Genomic DNA, 22,917 nt, shown 5'->3' on the forward strand with positions numbered 1-22,917 from the left:
ACAAGAGAATCTACATACCCATTGCAGTTACCTGTAAAGTGTTTCGTTAATCTGTTATACGTATTCCATAAACTTTTCAATATATCGTCCATATAAGTTTGCTTTCACAAATATTTCGGCCACAAATGAGTGCTTCAAAGACGCGCAAATAGCGTAAATCCGATTTACAACTTAACATCAATAACAATCAAGTCGTATCCCAATACAAGACAGATGTGTGAAATATGTCACACAAACGTATATCACGTCAGGGAATTTAACTGTTCAATATTAATGTTAGTACGTCCAAGCAAACCGTCGTCTGAAAATCGCAGTTTCTAACCCTTAGCCTGCTAAATTTCTACAATGGACTGGTCCATTATTCAATTTCGGCAAAACCATTTATTATTCGAAGGTGTGTTCTCTGAATATTTACTGACTGAATAGCGACCAATACAGACCATGATCAGCCTGCACGGACTGATCTTGGTCTGCACTGGTCGCAAAGGCAGAATCACATGCCGTCAAAAGGCTAAACACCCTATTTATTTGTTGAAAAGCTCGAAACTAGACCCTTGCTGTACTCAAAATTTGAAACTTTAATATTATATAATATATAAACTAATGATTTAAATATCGACTCTTGAATTGACTTTAAACAATTAAATGTAACTGACTTACATTTCGATATAAATACTTGTCATTCAGCGGTTTATATCTAGTTTATATTCAATTTCCGCTCAATTTGGGGCAAGGGGGGCGTGAGGAGTGCTATACACTTCATTACCTGTCATGAACAGACACAGTCAAACAGAGTCACTCTGCTATTATGCTGCTTGGTTAAATTCTGTGCTTCTAATGGATTATTTCACAGAATGTTTTATGTATAATACATAGATATATCTCATATTTTTTATATTTTTTATGCAGAAACAATATTTTTATTCAGCTGCAGAGTACACATACCGTTCTACGCTACACAGGTTCATATACGTAGCGTAAATATCTTATTGTTAAGCTGTGCGATACAGCTGGTACCTCACACCATACGGTAAAGTAATCTCGGCGATTAAGGTCTGCATCATAACAATTTAGAAATAATCGAAACTATAATCCCGAGTCTAGTGCGCATGCAGTCACGAACGCCAAGAAAACAAAACGGTTGCTTGAATCGCTCGAAAACAAAAACGGACAGTGAGTTTATCGCACTGCTTTTCAAAGCGGTTTAAATTACCAGTCAGCTCTCGAATAAACTTATTTCTCTGTAAAATATTCATGACATATGGGTTACTGACAGGACGCTTTAATTATTCAGTGACTTCTATCACTCATAAAATCTGTAATTTTATACATACAGAGAGCTGGACGTCAATGCGCAAGAGATCTAAACTGCGCCATTTTAGACCGTGTAACCTTTCAGTGACACTGGAAGAATGGCCAAAGTCGCACATAGTCCAACGCGCTTCCCGTCTTTGTACTGCATCTATTTGGTCTACCTGAGCCTGAGTGTATGGAGACCAGTCTTCGGAGTTATATCAAATTTTTGATCTGGCGACGGTCTGGTATACCATGAGCTTAAGTGGGTGGTTCCGTGTTGTCCTTTATAATCCTGCGAGGAAAACCTAATTGACCTATTAATGTGGGTGTCATACATTAGACCTCTTGATATATCAAAGTTGTTTTTTTCTGGGCTGACAAATTCAAGTAAGTAGTGGATTATGCACTTAGTAACGCGAGAGAACATGCTGTTTCCTTCAGTTGATGTGAATAACTTGACACTTAGAGGGACTGAATGTCATATTCATGCCCAACTCCAATTTTCATTTTGAAGGTACATGATTGTCTTGACAGATGTAAATGACACGTAAAATGCAGTACTATGCAGATAAACGAACTCTAGACTGGATATTTTGTTAGAGGTCATTTACGTATATTAGGAAGAGCAGGCCCTAGCTCGGACCCCGTATGAATCAAGAATAGATTCATTAACGTTAATATGAACGTAGTCTAGTAGATTCTTTTTGGCACTACATTAATGTAGTAATGATCAGTAACCCTACCGTTTGTTAAATGTAATCAAAACTGTGAATTTTATCGAATGAAATTGTATTTAAATCAGTATCCAATATCAAGTGCAAAGGTATCTCAGAATATTGACACCCCTATCTTAAATATTCATTGTGCAATCGTGCAAAATGCATTTTCTTTCGTTGAATTAGTTTTTTTCATTATTGATCGTGTTAAATGAACGGCTCAAAAATTACTTGAACAATCGATTTAAGGTAATTTGTATTTCACATATATATCTTGGCAATTATCAACAATATGCGAGTCTTTCAATTGAAAATTTTATTTGAAACTTCACGAAGTTAATAAACAAGGTTTTCAAAAAAAAAAAGAGAAAAAACCTAGCTAGATTCTATTAGATCGGAAAATGTCGTTATTCAGGCGGGTGATGCAACTTTTGGTTTCTGAAATTAAGTCACTTAAGAATGACCGGTTGCAATGGAATTTGACTGTATGTAGCTTTAGAAGTCAGGGGTTATGATTACTATAGTCAAGGTCATTCATATTGTCACTGTTTATTAAAGTTAGGAGAAATGGGTTCCGCCTACACTTCAGTCTGAATTGTTTAAAAGAAATCAAACTTGACCTGTAGGTAGCTTCTAGCAAAACTAAGGTTGGGACTGTATATTGTAATAGGGTCAAGTTAAAAATCAACATAACTGAGTTAATCTGCATATTTAGAAAAGTCCGCGGATGTGCAGTGATCTAGAGTGTTGGTCTGTTGTACATTTTGTAATGTTGAGCAGGGTCTTGTGTATATCTTATTTTATTTTATGAAATCAATAGGGTCAAGGTCAACGTCACAGTTACTAAAATAGAACTTTTTTTCATTTAGATCATCAAAAATTTACAACTTGTGTTTTACTGACTTACTGTCATCAAACTTTGTGTATAGCAAGCATATATGAAGAAGTGTATTATGATTGTATTTCGGATCACTGTTATAACATCTAGATACGCCTATTGTCAGCAAAATGCGTATGTGTATAAGTTTTATCAAAGACAGAGTTTGGGAATGTATCTGAAAGACAACTATCTCCGGAACAAGACGCGATGATGCAATGTTTGAAAACCTGGTTTTCGGGGAATTTCCATGTTTCTTGTATCGCTTTATCTCGGTATAAAGGGTAGATATTTACGTAATGTCAGTGTTTCTACACAGGTCCCTGCCCATGCCTAAAATAAAACCGGGAGGACACATGTTCTTTTTTCCTCCACAGTATTATCACTAATGACATGAGTTATGTCGGTTTGATTCTAAACCCAATAAAAATAACTCACGAGAATATTTGCAATCTCATAAATAATGTCATCGAGCTTATTTTATTTCAAGAAAATAATTACAGTCAGAGATATCTAATTTTGTATTTACTGACATTAAAAAAAAAACAACATAAAATGTCACTTACCCGTGATATACATTATTTCTCTATTTGAAACACATAATAAAGTCTTAATTAATAAAAATAAAAACTAGAAATAGTTATATCCACCAGAGGCAATTTTAGTGATATTGAAAAACAATTAACTTCGACTGTTTGTATTCCTATATCTAGTGATATTGTAGCGATAGTTTAAAGAAAACGGGAAAAGCATTAATTGCCACTTTGTACTACATTACTACATTAGTGAGCACTATTAGTTCATTCCAGGCAATGCGCAATTATACCGCGTGCATCGTATGCTAATTACAGGGCGTAATGGAAATTCACCGGAGTGATATTCATATTTGAACGTAACCGTACTAAAAGAACCAGCGGTAATAGCGGACAGGTTATTAGAAATTAATTTTCCTTTGTGTTGTCAAATAGGTCTAAATTAAGGCTGGTTTTCCTTAAATTTATTGCGGATGTATTTTTGACACTTGGTACAGAGAAAATGGGAGAGAAATGTAAAACTTGATTTTAGAATAAGAAGTAAACCCAGGTTAAACCTGTGAGGTATTGGTGTGATTTTGCAATAGACAAATGCAAAAGGAAAATTCTCTTTTAAAATATACCTGAACCCTATTTGTTCCTCATTTTATGTTATGTTTTGGAAAATTCTTTGATAAGAATTCCTACCTTGCAGTGGTTATAGCTGTGTGTGGCAGCTTTGTTAAAGTTGTTTATTTTATAAAAGATATAAAGGGAATAATGTTTATGTCCGTTATGATCTTTAACGGTCCAATAAAGCCTTCTATTCTTATGACGTGTAACTCCTAAGGCACCGCCATAAATGTCAGTTTAAAAGCAAATTCCACGCATTATATTATTTTATTGACAAGTTTAAGCTTTCACAGAGATAATGTTGTAAATGTGCCAATAAACTCAGGTTTTTACAACATTCGCACTGTTACAGATTCTCCATCCCTTATATGCTTTGGTCCTACCTCGTGGCGACATGACATTACTAGAATCAATGTCTGGGACTTTGCAAAAATACATGCTTAATATTCACATTACAAATGACATTGACTTACTACAAACGTAGCGTACACGGCGTAGCTCAGTATATAAAATATAGTATAATTTTTTCTAGGCTGATTTAAACGATTTATGATTTAAATGATTTACAAACGATTGGTTTTATGTAATATTATTAATGCGAACCAATCTGTCTCAGTTTAACTGATGATGAGCACTCAGAATTTATGGATGGGATCATATTGTATGGTGATTCACAACAAACAATGCCTGAGGTGAATACTGTACATAACATCTACCAAAATACCACTAGATGTCGAGTTTCTATCGTCGTGGAACAAAAAGCAATGTTTTGAGTAAGAACTCGAATTTTGAAAGGAGGCCAAGAACCCAATAGTATATGGTAATATTTGCTTAGTTATTATATCGCTCGGCAGCTAGGCAGATTCTATAAGGTTATAACACACTGAAAAGTTGTTGTTCTTTATTCTATGTAAAACTGACCTATTTCCAATGGCCGCAGCACACATCAGGACTCATTTTAAATGTCTGTAACCTATATTTTCTTGATGATATTGTTAGTGAACAATAAAAATCAAAAGAAAAGTGGGGGTTATGTCTGATGCAAGAAAAATAATTTCAGTCAAACACACAAACTGCAAAATCAGTTAAAAAAACGAGACCCCAAATTTTACTGGTGGTGTATAATTTAAGTTTCCATGAAAAAGTTTGTCATGTTGTTATTTCATTTTGCAAATGCTACCTACATGTCAAGCATACATCTGTCATGTGATTTTAGCAAAATAAAAATGCAAAGAAAATAAGGAAAATAGCTCTACAGAGCAAAAGACTGCGGACTATTTGTATCCGCCATTATAAGACTACCATGTTTTTCGCGCCATTTTTCTATTTAGTGTCTGTATGCCTATAAGAAAAACGTTTTTCTCTGACACTCTGCCATTTGAAATGTACAAGAAACCTAAATGCACGAAAAATAAAAGGTTTTAGCTTGATATCAACAGTTTCTAAGGTTTTATAGTATTTTCAGTACCATAAGACAAAGCGTCAGATTTTGTCAAAAATCGCTCTTGCGACATAATTTTAAGTCAGGTTAACCTAAATGCAGCCTTGTTCTGCCCGGTTTTGACATTTTCTACTCTGATCTGCAGACAAATTATACATTTAAAGTGTTAAATATGTTCACTTTTACCTTCGATGGCCAAAAATTAGCAATCAGTAGGCTATAAATACGCAGTTTTTGAACAAAATTCACTCAAAACATCTACCAAAATACCACTAGATGTCGAGCTCCTATCGTCGTGGAACAAAAAGCAATGTTCTGAGTAAGAACTCGAATTGTGAAAGGAGGACAATAACCCAATAGTATATGGTAATATTTGCTTAGTAATTATATCGCTCGGCAGCTAGGCAGATTCTATAAGGTTATAACACACTGAAAAGTTGTTGTTCTTTATTCCATGTAAAACTGACCTATTTCCAATGGCCGCAGCACACATCAGGACCCATTTTAAATGTCTGTAACCTATATTTTCTTGAAGAATATTGTTAATGCACAATAAAAATCAAAAGAAAAGTGGGGGTCATGTTTGATGCAAGAATAATAATTTCAGACTAACGCACAAACTGCAAAATCAGCTAAAAAAGAGACCCCAAATTATACTGACGGTGCATGATATAAGTTTCCATGAAAAAAAAATTGTCATGTTGTTATTTCATTATGCAAATGCTACCTACATGTCAAGCATAGATCTGTCATGTGATCTTAGCAAAACAATTGCAAAGAAAATAAGGAAAGTAGCTCTACAGAGCAAAAAATCTGAGATCTTTTTGTATCTTCCATTAGGCGACTACCATTTTGTTTTCGTGCCATTTTTCTATTTAGTATCTGTATGCCATAATATATTTATTTCGACGTTGTTGGCTCCTCAGAAGCCAAACAGATTCTGATTCTTCGTGGCGCTGCCATTGTATTTATAAGCATTTATCCAACTGTAATTAATGAGCGCTCAATGATTATGACGAAATTAAGCTTTTTAGTATAATGATAATCGAAGTGGGTAAATTGTCTTAAATATTTGTATTTTCCGCAATTAGAGCCTCAAACTATTGTAAGTAACGTACCAGTAGATAAAACTTTCCTTTCTATGACTTCGTGAGAGATTAATGATCATCTAAAATGCTGAATTATGACTGCTCATTGTTGGGTCGAAATAGTGATACGAATATGATTTGATCAAACCACATGAGGTGCGAATTATAAGGTATGCGAAAATTAAATCATACTGACAGAGACATTTCGCCACATTAATATTGGAAAGTACGGACTGGACTGGAAGGTAATGTCGTGTTGTGACTGCATGAATCTTTTATGAAGTTGATTACAATAATTATGGACACAGTATTTAGACCACCTAGTGGACAGGTAATGCGCACAATATATTTGCTAAATATACTCCGCCAATCATTAATTGAACTTGTGTGCTCTGCTTGTCTTATGTTTCTTATTTGTACCAGGAACAAGGTTGCAATAAACAGTTACATAAGCAAGAAACTAGCTATACCTACACAAGCCATGTGCAGCAATGTTATGATAGATCCTCAGAAGCTAGCACTATATGACAAAATTTAGGCACTGAAGACGTCATCACTCGATCAGACTTAAATAATTCTATGTATATATATTACAAGAAAATAACTTCCTTAAATATGATTATTATAATATATTTCTATATTGATAGATATAAGACATGTGTTATTGTAGATATGATTCTTTCAGTACGTTAAAAAACAAGACATAATGTGATGACTTTTTTGTAATCATAACCAATTAAACGAGAATTAGTTACAAGAGAATTAGGACTCTTTTTTTCACCGTTTAAAGACGGATGCCCCATACGCTTTAGTTAAATCTGTTTAAATTAGATATCTGAAAGATCTAATGATTATAAAATTATGCAAACTGCACAGCACTCATAAGGGTTTAACATGGCCTGTGAATCTTAAGATACGCACATTGACATAGGAAAGAAAGCAGTATCTATGTAGAAGTATCTCGAACTCCAGCTGTTTTGCGGACAACGAAGGCAATAAATACATACCGAAAATAACTATTTCACCTTTTAATTACCTACAGCAGAATGATTTGCCCTGTCGAGCAAAACTAAATTATTCATCATTAGTAAATAATATAAGCTTATTTACTGGCTGGCCATCCAATAATTAAAACGATATTGCTAAAGGTCAGAACGAACAACTGTTAGTAGGTTTGACTACTACCATGCAGTTTTAATAAGTATCTTCTTACATGAAATGAGAAATTTATGTTCACTGTTTCACTCTCAAGCTGCTGACTTATAGCCCATAAAAGCTTGTGTATGTTGGATGTAGATATGGTCATACAACAAGACTTATGTGTTGGCCATTTGTATAACTTAATGGAAGAGTCTTTTCTCACTGGTCATTAAACGGTTAAACAGTTAATTGTTTTGTGTGTTTGCTTTTGTTGGGTCGCGGCACCGACACAATTATTAGTCATAAAGCAACTTTCCAGCTTTCATTGTGGTAGAAGAACCCTTGTGCCCCTCCGTGCATTATTTCACCACGGCGGAGCAACTGGGTAGACCCACCGACCTTCCGTTAGCCAACTGGATGACCTCCCAACATGATGAATCCAACACCCCTAGAAAGCCTCCCCGGGCTCAAACACACATCGGTAAGGAGCAAATGATTTGAAATCAGCGGCCTTATCTCTTGGCCACGAAGGTCCAAAACAGTCAATTGTAAATAGCATTAGCATTAATATGACTATGTGCTTAATGTGATTAACAGTATTCATAGGCTGACTGTTAGGAATCAAAACCGAAACTAAACAACTATATGACTTTATGAGGATACGTAAACTTAAAGCATAGCGTTAGATTCACAGCATCCCTCGTAAATAATTTTCAAACCGTCTTAACAAAATAGTTTTCAAGAGAAATTTCACAATACAAATATACTGAACATAACATCAACTCCTAAATTAATGTCGTTTATACGGATATACTACTTAATTTGTCTACCACATGCCGGAATGATTTTTTTCTTAGTATTAATACAACCACATTTAGATATGCATACCTTTCTATGTCACAGAGGCTACTAATCCGATTTGCTGCTGTAAAAGTACACATTAACACGCATTGCTTATCCTTATATGAGACAGCCCGTCATACAAATATATATCACAGCAACAAGCGTTTGCGTCACAGATAGAATTCAATACCATAACGAAATAACAATGTCATACCCAGCACACATGCTGTAAGTAGGTTCAGTTGGCATCACATGTAACATATGTGTTTGCGAACAAACTGGATTTTGCTTTTGTTGACATATGTTCTAGTCATAACAGCTATTAGAACCGCTAAGCATTAGAAAATTAGGCCAGAATGCCAAACGAAGTGAGCGTATATTTGAGTGGTGGTCAGTGGCAATAAAACCACAGTGGTGTTAATAAAAGCCCTTAAAAGCAGGTTTTATTATCAGTTACACACCAACAACTGCACTAAAAGCAATTAAGTTACAATTACATGTTATTGAAAAAATACCCAATTTCAAATTACATTCAATTACTCAGGAAAATGTAATTTAATTACACATACACTTTCATTGACCTCAGGTCTAATAGTGGTCAAGGATATCCTTTAATTATGTATAACAGTTATCAAAGATTTTGGATTAATTGGTGACTTGATTATAAGCCAGTTTATTATTTTCCAGGTAATGAAACATCATATGCTATAAGTTACATTTGTAAATATAATCCATACCACTTTCACTAAAATGATATGGATTTTGTTATTTATTTGCTTGTTGTTCGTCATAAAGCATAAGATAACAAAAGTACACGTTGGTGTCTCACTTCACGATATATTCACGATAAACAAACAAACAAATGCTATCGGTATGACTGAAAAATTGTTAAAAAAGGCGTTAATCTCGAACAAACACACTTTAAAATTGGCTAATACGCGATGTGTATGTTTTCCGTTCAAAGCCAAGATTGAAACCAATAACTTTTAACCCTTAGCTTGCTGGCGGCAAGTGATTCTGCCTGTGCGACCAGTGCAGACCAAGATCAGCCTGCACATCCGTGCAGTCTGATCATGGTCTGCACTGTTCGCTATTCAGTCAGTAAATTTTTAGTAAACACGCCTTCAAATGATAAATGGTACTGCCCAAATTGGAAGATGGACCAGTTCATTATAGAAATTTAGCATGGTAAGGGTGAAATAAATATTTTATGTAACATAGTTATTAGATTTAACGTTCTTACTCAAAACACTTTATAAATCCTACAGTAAGATTTTCTTATAGAAAGTAATAACAGATCTGGGGTTTAAGCTAGCGTATAAGTTAGTGGAAAAGTTCGCGACGTGGAAATATTAATTTAGTGAATTTCTCGGATTTAAGAAATCACGAAAATATGAGCCAACATAAATTTCGACGTTCACCAAGACACATCATTATAGTCAAGAAGAGATAAACAAATCTGGCTTTGACACTTTGATTTTCGGCGATACGCGAATATTTCCGCTCTTAGGCGTCTGGAATCGGCAGTTCGTGAACTATTTGACCCGGGAAAATATGTACTTATACGGTATTATTCAGCATCTATGTACTTTTTTGTTATCATTGATTTAAGACAATCTATATATTTATAAGGCGTATACTGAACGTAGACTTAAACATAGATTTAATACCAGTAATGAACATTTTTAACTCTGGCTTCCTGTTTGTGTGAGAGTGACACAGATGACACTTAACGGATATTAAAAACACAGAAAATCAACTTACTCCTAAGAAATATTATATCCGCCAATGAACACTTAATACACATGAAATACTATATAATAGTCCAGTTTTACGCAATGACAAAATGTGTTCAAGATATAAATAACATCCAGAGGCTATGTTATTGACAAATGGAAAGCAAATTTAATTTTTCTTTTTTAAATTATAAGCGAATACATCATTTGAACATATAATTGTTTTGGTTTTGTATTCATAGATATCTTCACCGATAACAATGTTGGTAAGCAAAGGGTCGTCCAAATAAATCATAAATCGTAGACTCTTGGAATAAATCAATTATACGACATTACAATTGTCATTAAATTGTAAGTATTTTACAGGCATGTATAATCTGTCTATTTTCGAGAAAATATCAATGACTTTGTTGCAAAAACGTGTTTTGGGCTTTTACTGAGGTCCGAGGCATAAAAGCGGTGCAACACATAAAGCGCAACAATAAAGAATTTTGATTCGTCTTAATAGAATGAGTGAGTGAGTGTTTAAATTTTGTGATAAATGACTATCTGCTTTAAATAGGATACAATATTGCCGATACCACTCTTTCAAGGATTGAACGTCAGTCTACACAGTCTATCAAAAATGTTTAATAGTAAGCGTTGTTTGACATGGTATATATTCAGGTTGATCTCTGTTCAGAAGATAAGAACGAGTAATCAGAAGATCCTTTTGTACGTATAGAATGCTACCAAAACAAAAGAAATAGCAGACCCAATTGAATCTGTTTATGATAGACAACGGAAAGTACAATACCTCTCACACTCACTAGCACTGGCTAGGGTGGGAATTCTTTTACACAGATATTAAACATCATAACTTCAATGACCAGACAAAAAAACACAGAGTCCATGTACGGAGAGACATTTTCGACCCCGACAATGCACTTAAAATTGCTGTTTTGAGAGCTAACACACTCTGTAAGACCAGATTTTATTTACTAAGTCTGTTCATGAAAGTACAATACATCTCACTCCCATTAACACTGGCTTATCCGGAATTCTGTTACACAGATATTGAACTGACTTCATAATTCCAAAAGACCAAAAAATAAAGCATCACTTAGTCCAAGTACAGGGAGACATTTTACGGCCATAACACGGCACCTAGATATTGCTGTTTTGATAGTAAATAAATATTTTGAAGAATAGAATGAAACAAAGCAAACCAATAGCATACTCAGTGTGATTAAGTATGTTCATAAGAGGTTACAGGAAAGTACAACACGCCTCATGTCTCCTTGCATCTGCTTTAGCGGAATTCCTTTACATAGATATTGTTTGGTCTCCATGATCCCAAAGAACCAGAAAAAATACCAACGCTGAATCCAATTTCAGGCCGCCATACACTGTTGTAATTTTTAATAAAACTGTAATAGCAACGCATGCTGTCAATATTTTTGTTAAACGTTCATATATACGTAAACGTAAACCATTCTGAAGTTACGCTGTCAAATGTCAAATAACTAGCTGATGAAATGGTTTTATTTCATATATGGTCAAATCATGCAAAGATTGAGACGTCGGAAGGTGGCGCAGCGCACCAGAAATTTGTTAGATTCCTAGAAGAATACGGAATATCTCCTTCAAATATCCACAAAGAAATAATATATTGAGAGGCATCAGAATGCTTTTACTAGATTTTACGGGACATTCAGAGCGCCAAAAAGCGGCCCATAAGCTTCGATGATATATGCGACAGATACAAGACGTCGTCAATGCCAACAGTGGACACATGCGAGAAGTACCGGTATCTAGTATTACAGAATACTGAAACTATACAACAGTAAACAAATGCTTTACGACTTATAAATGTCACTTGTTCTTTTGCGATGTGTTCCTTTGCCATCAAAAGTATATTCAGCATGCAGGGAAATATTTTGAGAAGGGATGCACATCACGCTTCATGCGGTTGACTTTAATGGCTTTTTGACGTACGCCGATTGCCACTAGATGCGCTAGTTTTACATCATGTAAAACAATTATCATTCTGAACCTCAATTCATTGTTATTTTCTTAATGTATTTAAATGAAAACATCGTGCATTGATGTAAGTTACCCCGTGAATTGATGTAAGTTACTGTCTATGTTGTTCCATTTGTCTACGGCTCACTTGGACAGCTCTTGCACATAGCACATGCGCATATATAGAACCAGAAAAACAACTTTAAGTCCCACGTTTGAAGTTTTTACTAATACTTTAATACGTATATTATGTGCAATCATTATTTACGATAAGTATACAACAACAAAAATGTACGAACTACTTTCTCGATAGGTATATGCTTGACTAAAGAGAGTAATGCAGTGACATGTAAATCTTGAAATGTTAATTTATTACAAATAAAGAAATAGTACACTAAAGAACAAGATGTTGCTTGCATAGATCATCATGAATAAAAGTACTGTCTAAATGTTTCCTGTAATTACGAAATGGGGCAAGTATTAAGAGATATTTCTACATCTCTTTAATTGTCTAGTTTTGCCCACACAGTCAATTTAAAGTTATTATGACTGGTTCCAGAGTAGTGCAATGAAAAAAAGATATAATCAGTTGCATATGCAAAATAATATACTTACCTGATCAATTTTACATCCTATTCATTTGATTATATATACATTTAGCACATACTGGTAATAACACCGCTTAAAATGATAAAAAGGAACATGCCAAAGACGAATACAGCCACGCTTCATACTGCTCATCAGGTTTGTTGAACTTCAGCCAAATGATATACGTCACGTAGGGTAAACTACGTAGGTATATTTAGGACATGCATTTATTTTTTTAGATTAAATAATTTCGTGCGCACAGCATCATATCTCGAGCGCACGACATCGTACCTCGTGCTCACGACATCTTATCTCGACCGCTCGACAACTTTTCTCGTGAGCACAACATCTTATCTCAATCGCTCTAATTCTTTTATTGTGCGCATGACATCTTATCTCATGTTCACGACATCTTATCTCGTGAGCTCGACATCTTTTCTCGAGCGCTCGACATCTTTTCTCGTGCGCACGATATCTTATCTCGTGCGCAAGACATCTTATCTCGAGCGCTCGACATCTTACCTCGATCACTCGACATCTTATCTATGACGCACAACATCTTAACTTGCATGTACGACATCTTTTCTCGTGCGCACGACATCTTATCTCGATCGCTCAACATCTTATCTCGAAAGCACGACATCTTATTTCGAGCAAGCAACATCTTATCTATATATTAGGGTCCTTTATGTGAATTTATGTCATTAGTAAAAACATACAGACAAGTAGAAAATTAGGGTATCGCCTATTTAAATCATACTTAAACTTCCCACAAGTACAAGTTTATAAAATCATTTGGAAAAGGAGTGCATATAATTGGTCATCCTATCTTCAAAATTAAAAGAATATAATCAATGATGTTTAATGCATGTTAGAGTAGCTACTAATCGCAGTTTGACAGATAGCATTAAATCGCACATTGTCAGAAAAGTTATAAAATTACATGCATGAATTCAGAGGATACGGGAAATTCTTTGATACATGGGTGAAGCCTACATATTAAGTCTTTGTTCTGTCAAGGACTTAAATATATTCCTTTGCGTCATCATCAAATTTTTGCTGGCTTTTTCTGTTCAGTTTGTATATTTAAATTACTCAATCCACTCAAATTCCCATTTTAGATTTGTAATTTTCTTTAAAAAAAAAAAAAGAAAAAAAAAAACTTATCGAAATTTACGTGTACTGATTATCACATTATTTGATTATTTGTATTTCTGTCATGTTATTTTTTCAGCTGATAATCAGAAAATTTTGGCGATGTCGACCGTAGATGCGATCACTCAAGATATAGCTTATTTCACAAACCATAGAAATATTTGGTAAGCTAACACCATCTTTACCAACTACTTTTTTTTATCATACTGTCCTGTGCTATTGGATACTTAAAATATTCCCAAATAGTTGTCCCCCTTTAAAAATGAATGACATTATAAGAATAAACTATTGCTAAAAACAACGACAAACCTAGTTATGTGTAATGTTAGCTCTAGGATGTTAATGCAAATGCATCTAAACGAAAACGTGTAACAGTTCTATAAAAAGGGGAGTTTTTGAAGGCGTTGAACTATCCAGAATTGTGACCCTTTTATGCAGTCCTTTTTCTAAATTTAATTCATTTGTCAGTAAATTAATAATCGCTTTGTAGAGTAAGATACATGTTTTATATGCTGTTCAATGTTCATGTAAAACACCTTGTTCCTTTACGATTTAGTTATGCTTGATTTTTTTTCTTCAAAGTTTTGACAAAAACTGCTTAATCACACAGCTTCTCGTTTATAGGGCCAATACGACTGGCGAAAAATGGTGTTGCCCAGTCTAGTTCACATCAGTGACAAGCAATTCGCGTCCTAATAAGATAATACGAGAGAAATATTCATTCGCATTATTGCGAGAAGTTTTGTCGTACAACTACATTTAACGGTCACTGGCGTTTAAGGACCTAGAAAACAAACTAAATGAAGGATTAGTTAGCATTGACATGATACAATCCAAATTCTGTGCTGCATCGCCTCAAGAATAAAGTTTACTTTAGAAACCATGTGATTAAGTAGACCCATATTAATGTTATACAATTCATTAACTAGCTGTCCATATCAAGACGAATCGCCTGCGATTTGGACCCCTGTTTTGTATTTCTTTAAAAACCCATTCAAAACGATCATATGTGATAGTGTTCATCCCATCAATTGTTATCGACAAATGAAAAATCAAATCATTACTCTATACACTGACCACCAATAAATTGAATTGCTTACTAGAAAGACAGAAAGACAATTTAACGTAAATACAGTTGAAACTCGATATCTCAAATTCAAAGGGAACGAGCGTTTTACTTCAAAATAACCGCAATCCGACCTTTAAATGAGCCGCGCCATGAGAAAACCAACATATTTGCTTTGCGACCAGCATGGTTCCAAACCAGCCTGCGCATCCGCACAGTCTGGTCAGGATCCATGCTGTTCGCTTTCAAAGCCTATAGCAATTAGAAAAACCGTTAGCGAACAGCATGGATCCTGATCTGGATCCATGCTGGTCGCAAAGCCACTATGTTGGTTTTCTCATGACGCGGCTCAAATAACATTTTATGCACGTGTTTTCCGGGCGGGACTTGAAAACGTACTTTGATTACAGATTTTAGACCAAAGTTGTTATATTTTTATTATACCAACAAAATGATCTTGTTACTTCTGTTCCTTTTTATTATAGATCCAAAGAGATTTTAAAAATATTAACAGCCAAATACCGACTTTCAGTCTTCGTTAAAGTCAGACACTGTTGCTGGAATGAATTCTCTTTTATCGCGCAGCAGTCAAGTTGATTTGCCAAAAAATATAATGAAATTCAACGCATCGAATTCCTAATTACCATGTGCATGCAGCTAAGAAGCATTTATAATACATATAAATTATTTTTTCAGTACACCTCAAAATGTACTTCAACCGTCCCTTCAGACACAAAGAATAAGTCGTCCGTCGGCAAGAAGATCGGCAAAACAATCGCCTAAGCTGAACTCGAGGAAAAGACTTGAGAAGAAGTTTCCACGTGGTACACGAACTGGAATGACCTCTTCGTGTGATACAGCCTGGCAAAAGTAAGGTTTTGATTCGCTTACATGCGAGTTATTTTGGCTCTTCAAACTTGGTCTTCAATATTTTGCTATAGACTTGTAACTTTGCATACCTAATGTGGCGTCATGACTCTAGTCAGTAGATTTGTATCCAAGGGCAGATAACACCACCCAACATTATGTTATGAATGCCTCCCCCTTTGCACAAAGAAGAATTATATTTGAGCCGTGCCATGAGAAAACCAACATAGTGGGTTTGCGACCAGCATGGATCCAGACCAGCCTGCGCATCCGCGCAGTCTGGTCAGGCTCCATGCTGTTCCCTTTTAAAGCCTATTGGAATTGGAGAAACTGTTAGCGAACAGCATGGATCCTGACCAGACTGCGCGGATGCGCAGGCTGGTCTGGGTCCATGCTGGTCGCATACCCACTATGTTGGTTTTCCCATGGCACGGCTCATTTCATTCCTTTCAGAGTTTGATTTAAAGCTTGCAAATGAATAAGTAAAGCATTATGTCAGTTTTATTGTTTCATTTTTTCATGATATGTCTGCATGTTTGTTCTTATATATTATCACACCTTCTACATGACGACAAACAAAGCAGGCATGAGGAAATAGGTCATTAAAACAGTTGTTGTTGGTCATAGACATCGTGGCAAGTGAGTGAAAGGAGTAAGAGAGCTGTTCAAAAAAGGAACTCCTATTGAGTACTTGGAAGGAGATGGGGATAACATATTGATAGCTAGACTGAAATCAGAGTTGAACATTTTTCTAAAGAAACGATTTGACAAAAATCATGTTGTCAAAAATGTGACCGGGACATTGTATAAATCGAAGAGTGCCCTTAAACTAAATGACAATGTTATATCACACATAAAAAAATGTTTGTCCTATGCTTTCTCAAAAAGGCGATAAAGTTGGAATGGAGGAGAACATTCGCACCAATTTGCAGACCACAGCCTCTGCCATGGACGATTCTGTGGATATAAAAGAAGGCCGTCAGAGAAATATGTGCACCGCAGTCTGCCATATATGACACCACTACATGACAGTAATCTCAGGACCAAGCTACAGTCGGTGTTTGACACTGTTACAGACAATGCCCACAGTTACGTTGATCTTGGATCTGGCCAACAATGCGAGTCGCCCAACAGACGTGTCTCGTTTCGTGCACCAAAATCACATTACAGTATAGTGACACTAAGAGTCTGGACTACCGCGTTGAAGTGACTGTTGCTTCTAAAAATGAGGGAAGACATAACCTATCGCAGGTACTATCATTACAGTTCTCTTTTTCTCTGTTTAATATTTTGCACCTGCGCTTTGTCAACATAAACAAGCTTATTATGATTGTGATCGACATTTATCAATATCAGACTGCCATATCGTGAGTGGCATCTCTTGGAACCGATTTGTGCATGCGGTTATGGATCCAGACTGACAATCATGCATGATAACTTCATTAGCATGGTATATGCTTGACTAAGCTGAATTTTTGTTTGTTGTACTTATCGAAGTATTTAAAACAGCTAGTAGTGTGTCAGATTGTCACAAATTGACATACGGGCCTTATTGTATCTGTAGTGTAAATGCAGGTATTGCATCATCTTTTTGAAAAATTTTGAGTTATTGAGGTAAATGTCAGATTTCATGCATAAAATACCTCTAATGTTTTTCTGTATTTCATAACTTAAATTTCCATGTAAATTTCATTAAATTCGGTTCAGTAATAAGAAAGTTGATATTTTATAAACTTCAGTAATTCATGTTTTTATCACCAAAACCACTATAACGGGCCTCAAATTGTCAATTTCAATCCGCGCCAAAGTAGTTAGATTTCCCGGCTATATCGTGAATCCCATGGAAATACAAATAGTCGGAGTCAACGGCTTAGCCGTGAGTCCCATGAAATTTAGTATTTGGTGGGACATTACCGACTAGATATGCCTTGCGCACACCACATTCCGACATTAGACGAATCTATGTCAGACTAATTTTTCTTGCTAGAAATTTATGCTCGATCGAGGTAAGAAATTTATTTGTTAGATTTTTGTATGATTTTTGCATTACGATTTTTATTTGGTAAATTTTTATGCATTCTACAGAATTCTGTAACATTTACCTTTCGGCATGTGATTTTGGCTAGTTTCGGTATGTCAGGACTATTTATTACATTTTTCAGACTTTTGTAAATTATTTCGAAAGAGGAGTCTAAAATGTTTCGTTTATATAAGATGTAAGATTTGTACTGAAATTTGTAACATGATAATTGTAAAGTACTCTGTTTCAAAAAAACATATGTCAAACATTTCGTTGTTATGGAACGCCGATACTGCATTGCACTGTAATGTATAAATCTATATGGCAAGTCTAGTACCATGTATGTAATATATTATTGTAATATGAAATATTGTGCCAGTCTATAGTATATACATACAATGTCCGTTTTGTTGTATAGCATTTGATGCTACATGTATATCGATACCAAGTATTGTATAACGTTTGATTTGCATTGAATTTTGTTAATTTGTAGTTGTAAATAATAGCTGCAGTTTATCATTTCCGTATCTATAATGTTTCATCATAAACTTTTCATATCTTTTTCATACTTTAACTTTAGTCTTTTAAGTAAGTAATTTTTGGAATAATGGAAGTAATAAGTGACGTAATTTAATCACGTGACGTCTGAACTTAGTAGCACATATATTTTTGTATAAGTAGCACGTATTATTTATGGGAGCCTACGGAGGTATGGTGTACCCAAAGGAGCAGTTTTATGCCCTGACTTATTTGTTTTGTTATGGTGCTTACCATATGTTATATATTTTAGCTCCTTCTGCCAGACGATTTTACCTGGTGATGTCATAACCCGGAAGTACAATGCCCGAGGTTCACTTGTCTTCACTCCCCTGGATGTGATTTTCCCAGCGCAGAGCTTTTGTCCCATGGTTGTGCCGTAAACCGCAAAGACGCTGATTTTTGTTATCATCTGAAGTCAGCTCAGGGATGCAATCACCTACCACCATAGGGAGCCAAAACGGAATCAACGTATTTACGGTTTAAAGGGACTTGATTTGAAGATATGTTATATATTTTTTGTGCTACTTAAAGTTCGCGATTAACTGAAAGATCTGTGCCACGTCACATTAAAATGGAACTGTCAGTGATAGAGCTTTGTATCTAGAGATACTGAACTTTGATTTTTTTTCTTTCTTTCTTATAATCAGTTTCTTTTCTACATATCATTTATTCATTGTTAATACTCATTTTATGTAAATAAATTTGTAAATATTGTAAAGGGTGTTGATTTGTTCTGATAGTTATTGTCGCCGGTACGGCCAATCTTGTCACACAGATCATATCTTTATTTGTAAATTACTAGTATTTGTTTTCTGTAATAATGAGTACAAACACTATCTATCATAACATTGTATCATATAATAGGATTATCTAAACTCACAAACAATACAATTTTTATACTGAAAGACCAGATATATTACTCTTTTCTTTCTGTTGTGCCAGTTTCAGTCAGTGTTTTGTTGTTACATTCTTGTTCCTGTTTTTATTTGTTGTATAGTTTAGTACAACTAGATGGACACAGTCACACCCAAAGTCATCAGAAGAGAACTCAAGCTGCAGTAGGAAATGTTTTGCAATAATTCTTATGTGATTTTACCTACAGTTAATAAAATGTATACCAGGATGACGGTGTACTACCTTTTCATGTCTGTATATTTTCAATATTGTAAGGTCTGTGATTGTTTCACTCACAGATAGACATTATGCTTCTGTAACTGGGATGCATCAGGCAAATACTAACAGTTATTACACAAGTATTACATTTAGCCAACATAGTGCATTTGATCAAAATTCATTGTAAGGGGAGCATGTATAGATATTTGTCAATATTACTCACTAAGATGTTGTATTTTGTTGATAGCACTGTAATATAAATTCGCATTATCTAACTTATGATATATAAAACAGGGATTTGTGAAGTTGGTGTTTTTTCCAGGGGAGTACACATTCAGAAAGACAGTTGAAACGACTGAGGGAACTGACGGATAGAGCCCTGATACCGTCCTCTAAACGTCGGCGACTGGAGCTGAAGAAAGAACGGGCTGTCATACAAGGGGCCAATGAAGCAATGGAAGGGGACACATATCAGTCTGGCGTATTATTATATTTGTGAACTATATTTAGCCTCAGATATCATTTGTTACAATTACCAAAGGAAAGATCTAGACGAGTATAGAATTTTTGTACAGAATGGTATGCCTAGAAACTTCTTTTGATATTCATATGATTTATAATACTACATGAGCCACCTCAGGCAAAAACCTATATGAAAGGGATTGTGACCATTTTGGATCCAGTCAGCACTGAACTGTTATCTGTTCAATATCCAAACTGTTTGCGGCACATTTCTATAATAATGACTGAAAAGCAAACAGATCCATATCAGACTACTATTTAGCATAGGGTGGTTTTTGCTTGATGTAGCTCATATATGTAAAAGATTATGTGAGTCTGACATCAATATTTAGGGACAATTTCATCATTCCTACAGGGATTGGTCATACGGATATATAGAACGTATACCTGACACAATTGCCCGCGGCAACTTCAAACCAGTCGTCATAGATGTAGAGCCAACCGTCATAACATTTGATTTAGAAACAACTGGACTTAGTAAGGTTTTTTACCTTGAAATATTACATTGAGATTTTATCTACTACTTTCCATAACAACCTTTCCTGGCAAGTAGAGTATGTTTGACTCAAATGCAAGCAGATGGGTGACCTGTATAAACAGTCACTTTTCAGTCCGACAGTAAAATATCCCTCAGTTGCTTAGCAAACAGTATGGATCCTGATCAGACTGGTCAAAATTATTCTAATGTTTGTTTTCATTTGTCATTTGAGCCGTGTCATGAGAAAACCAACATAGTGCATTTGCGACCAGCATGGATCCAGACTAGCCTGCGCATCCACGCAGACAGGTCAGGATCCATGCTTTTCACTTTCAAAGCCTATATCAATTAGAGAAACTGTTAGCGAACAGCATGGATCCTGACCAGACTGCGCTAATGCGCAGGCTGGTCTTGATCCATGCTGGTCGCAAACCTATTATGTTGGTTTTCGCATGGCGCGGCTCATTTTCATTGATTGTCATTTCAGTTGTGCATAGAGTGATGCCGGATATAACACAAATAGCTGAAAGTGACCTGTCGGGAAAGACATTCATTGTCTATGTCAATCTAATCCAGCCGATAACTCGGAAGCAACGATAGTGACTAGAATTTCATTTGTGAATGGAGAAATGAAAATTCGAGGATAGATAGTTCAATCTGTACATGTTAAGGATGCTGTTAGCCGATTCTTGTCATGGTTGGAGCAGTTTAAAGATGTTGTTTTATGTGCCCATAACGGAAGAAGGTTCGACTTTCTGATCCTAGTTGAATTGCTTGAGAAACTTTATCTTAGTGAAAAGTTTAGTTCCTGCTTTGTTGGACACAATGAGCATATTCAGGAAACAATATCCTAAAAGTTCACTAAAACAAGAAGATCTTGTCAAAACTCTTTTAGGAATTGCATATGATGCCCACAATGCTGTTGGTGATGTTATTAGTCTGGGCAAGCTTAAAACATATACGAATATTGACAAGAAAGAACTTATCAAAAACACCTTTTCAGTGTCTGCAGTTTATAACAATTTACAATTCAATAATGCAAAGCTTAGAATATCCAATCTCTTGATGTCTTGATTTACTCAGGAGTGTGCAAAAGACCCACCGCAGAAAATGTGGCCGGGTCAGGTTTGAACCTCGGCTACCTTCGGCTCATCCACAAACTTCGAGGCGATCGAGGACGGACTAAGTGATGTTTTTTTCTTAACTCAACAATGAAGGACTTCCAGGAGTAACCGATTCTAAAAAAGTATTGGAAGACTTTATACCAAAATTAATAGTCTATTTACTGAAGTAACATGCATAAATTTGAATAGTATTGAAAGTTTGTAGCAAAATGCAACAAATTGAAGAAAATCTGAAAAATAGGGTATACATTTTCTAACTTTTATTTCTTTACTTATAGGCAGTAAACTATTTTCAAATTGTGTTGTTATATTCAGTTGAATAAATAGAATCATGATTTTTTATAATTTTGCCTATGTCTCATTTTAGCCTATTTCCAAAGAAGCTCAATTTTTGACATCAAATATGCTAAATTTGAAAAAAAATCTGCAGTAAAAAGTTGGTAAAGTGTGTATTTTACTTGTTGAATGCTGAAATATCACAAATATCACAAATTTGAAGAATTTCATAAAAGTACCTATTACGGGATGTCACCATGAAACAATTTGTTTTAGGTCAACCAAGCTGATCGTTTCACGCACGTTAACCATCATTTTTATAGTTAAACTCGTATGGAATCTATTAAATACACAACTGATACAATCTTCAAACAAATACATTCAAATGGGTTGGTCAAGAAGTTATGTCATTATAATTATCTTGGGTCGAATTTGCATGTATTCTTTTGCAGCTGTAACGTGATAAAACGTATTGTTGTTTGATGGCCCTTCATGCTTCCGTAAAATCAACATTCATTACAAAAGTCTATGTCAGCAACATTCAGATACAGAAATTAATAGCACTTGACTTGTCTGTCTGCAATTTGTAAAGCCGTCGAAATTTCAAACTACTGTTGTTTCCCTGTTCCTGCAAAAAAAAAACTGTCTACCAAGAGAAATTGTGTGAGTAGGCATTTATTGTCCTTCTAAAGCGCAGTAAACTGATTTAAAATAGACAGACTCTGAATCTAGCAACATTTCATGTAATATTCGCGAGATACCAACTGATATAATACTTGCTTATCCTCTTGAAACGAATCGGTGATTTGAATTATTATTACTGAAATGTATAATGGATGGATATGATCAAATTACATTACTTGCCATACTTCAATAGAATTG

The sequence above is a fragment of the Mercenaria mercenaria genome, chromosome 8 (assembly GCF_021730395.1).
Source record: "Mercenaria mercenaria strain notata chromosome 8, MADL_Memer_1, whole genome shotgun sequence".
Classification (NCBI taxonomy): domain Eukaryota; kingdom Metazoa; phylum Mollusca; class Bivalvia; order Venerida; family Veneridae; genus Mercenaria; species Mercenaria mercenaria.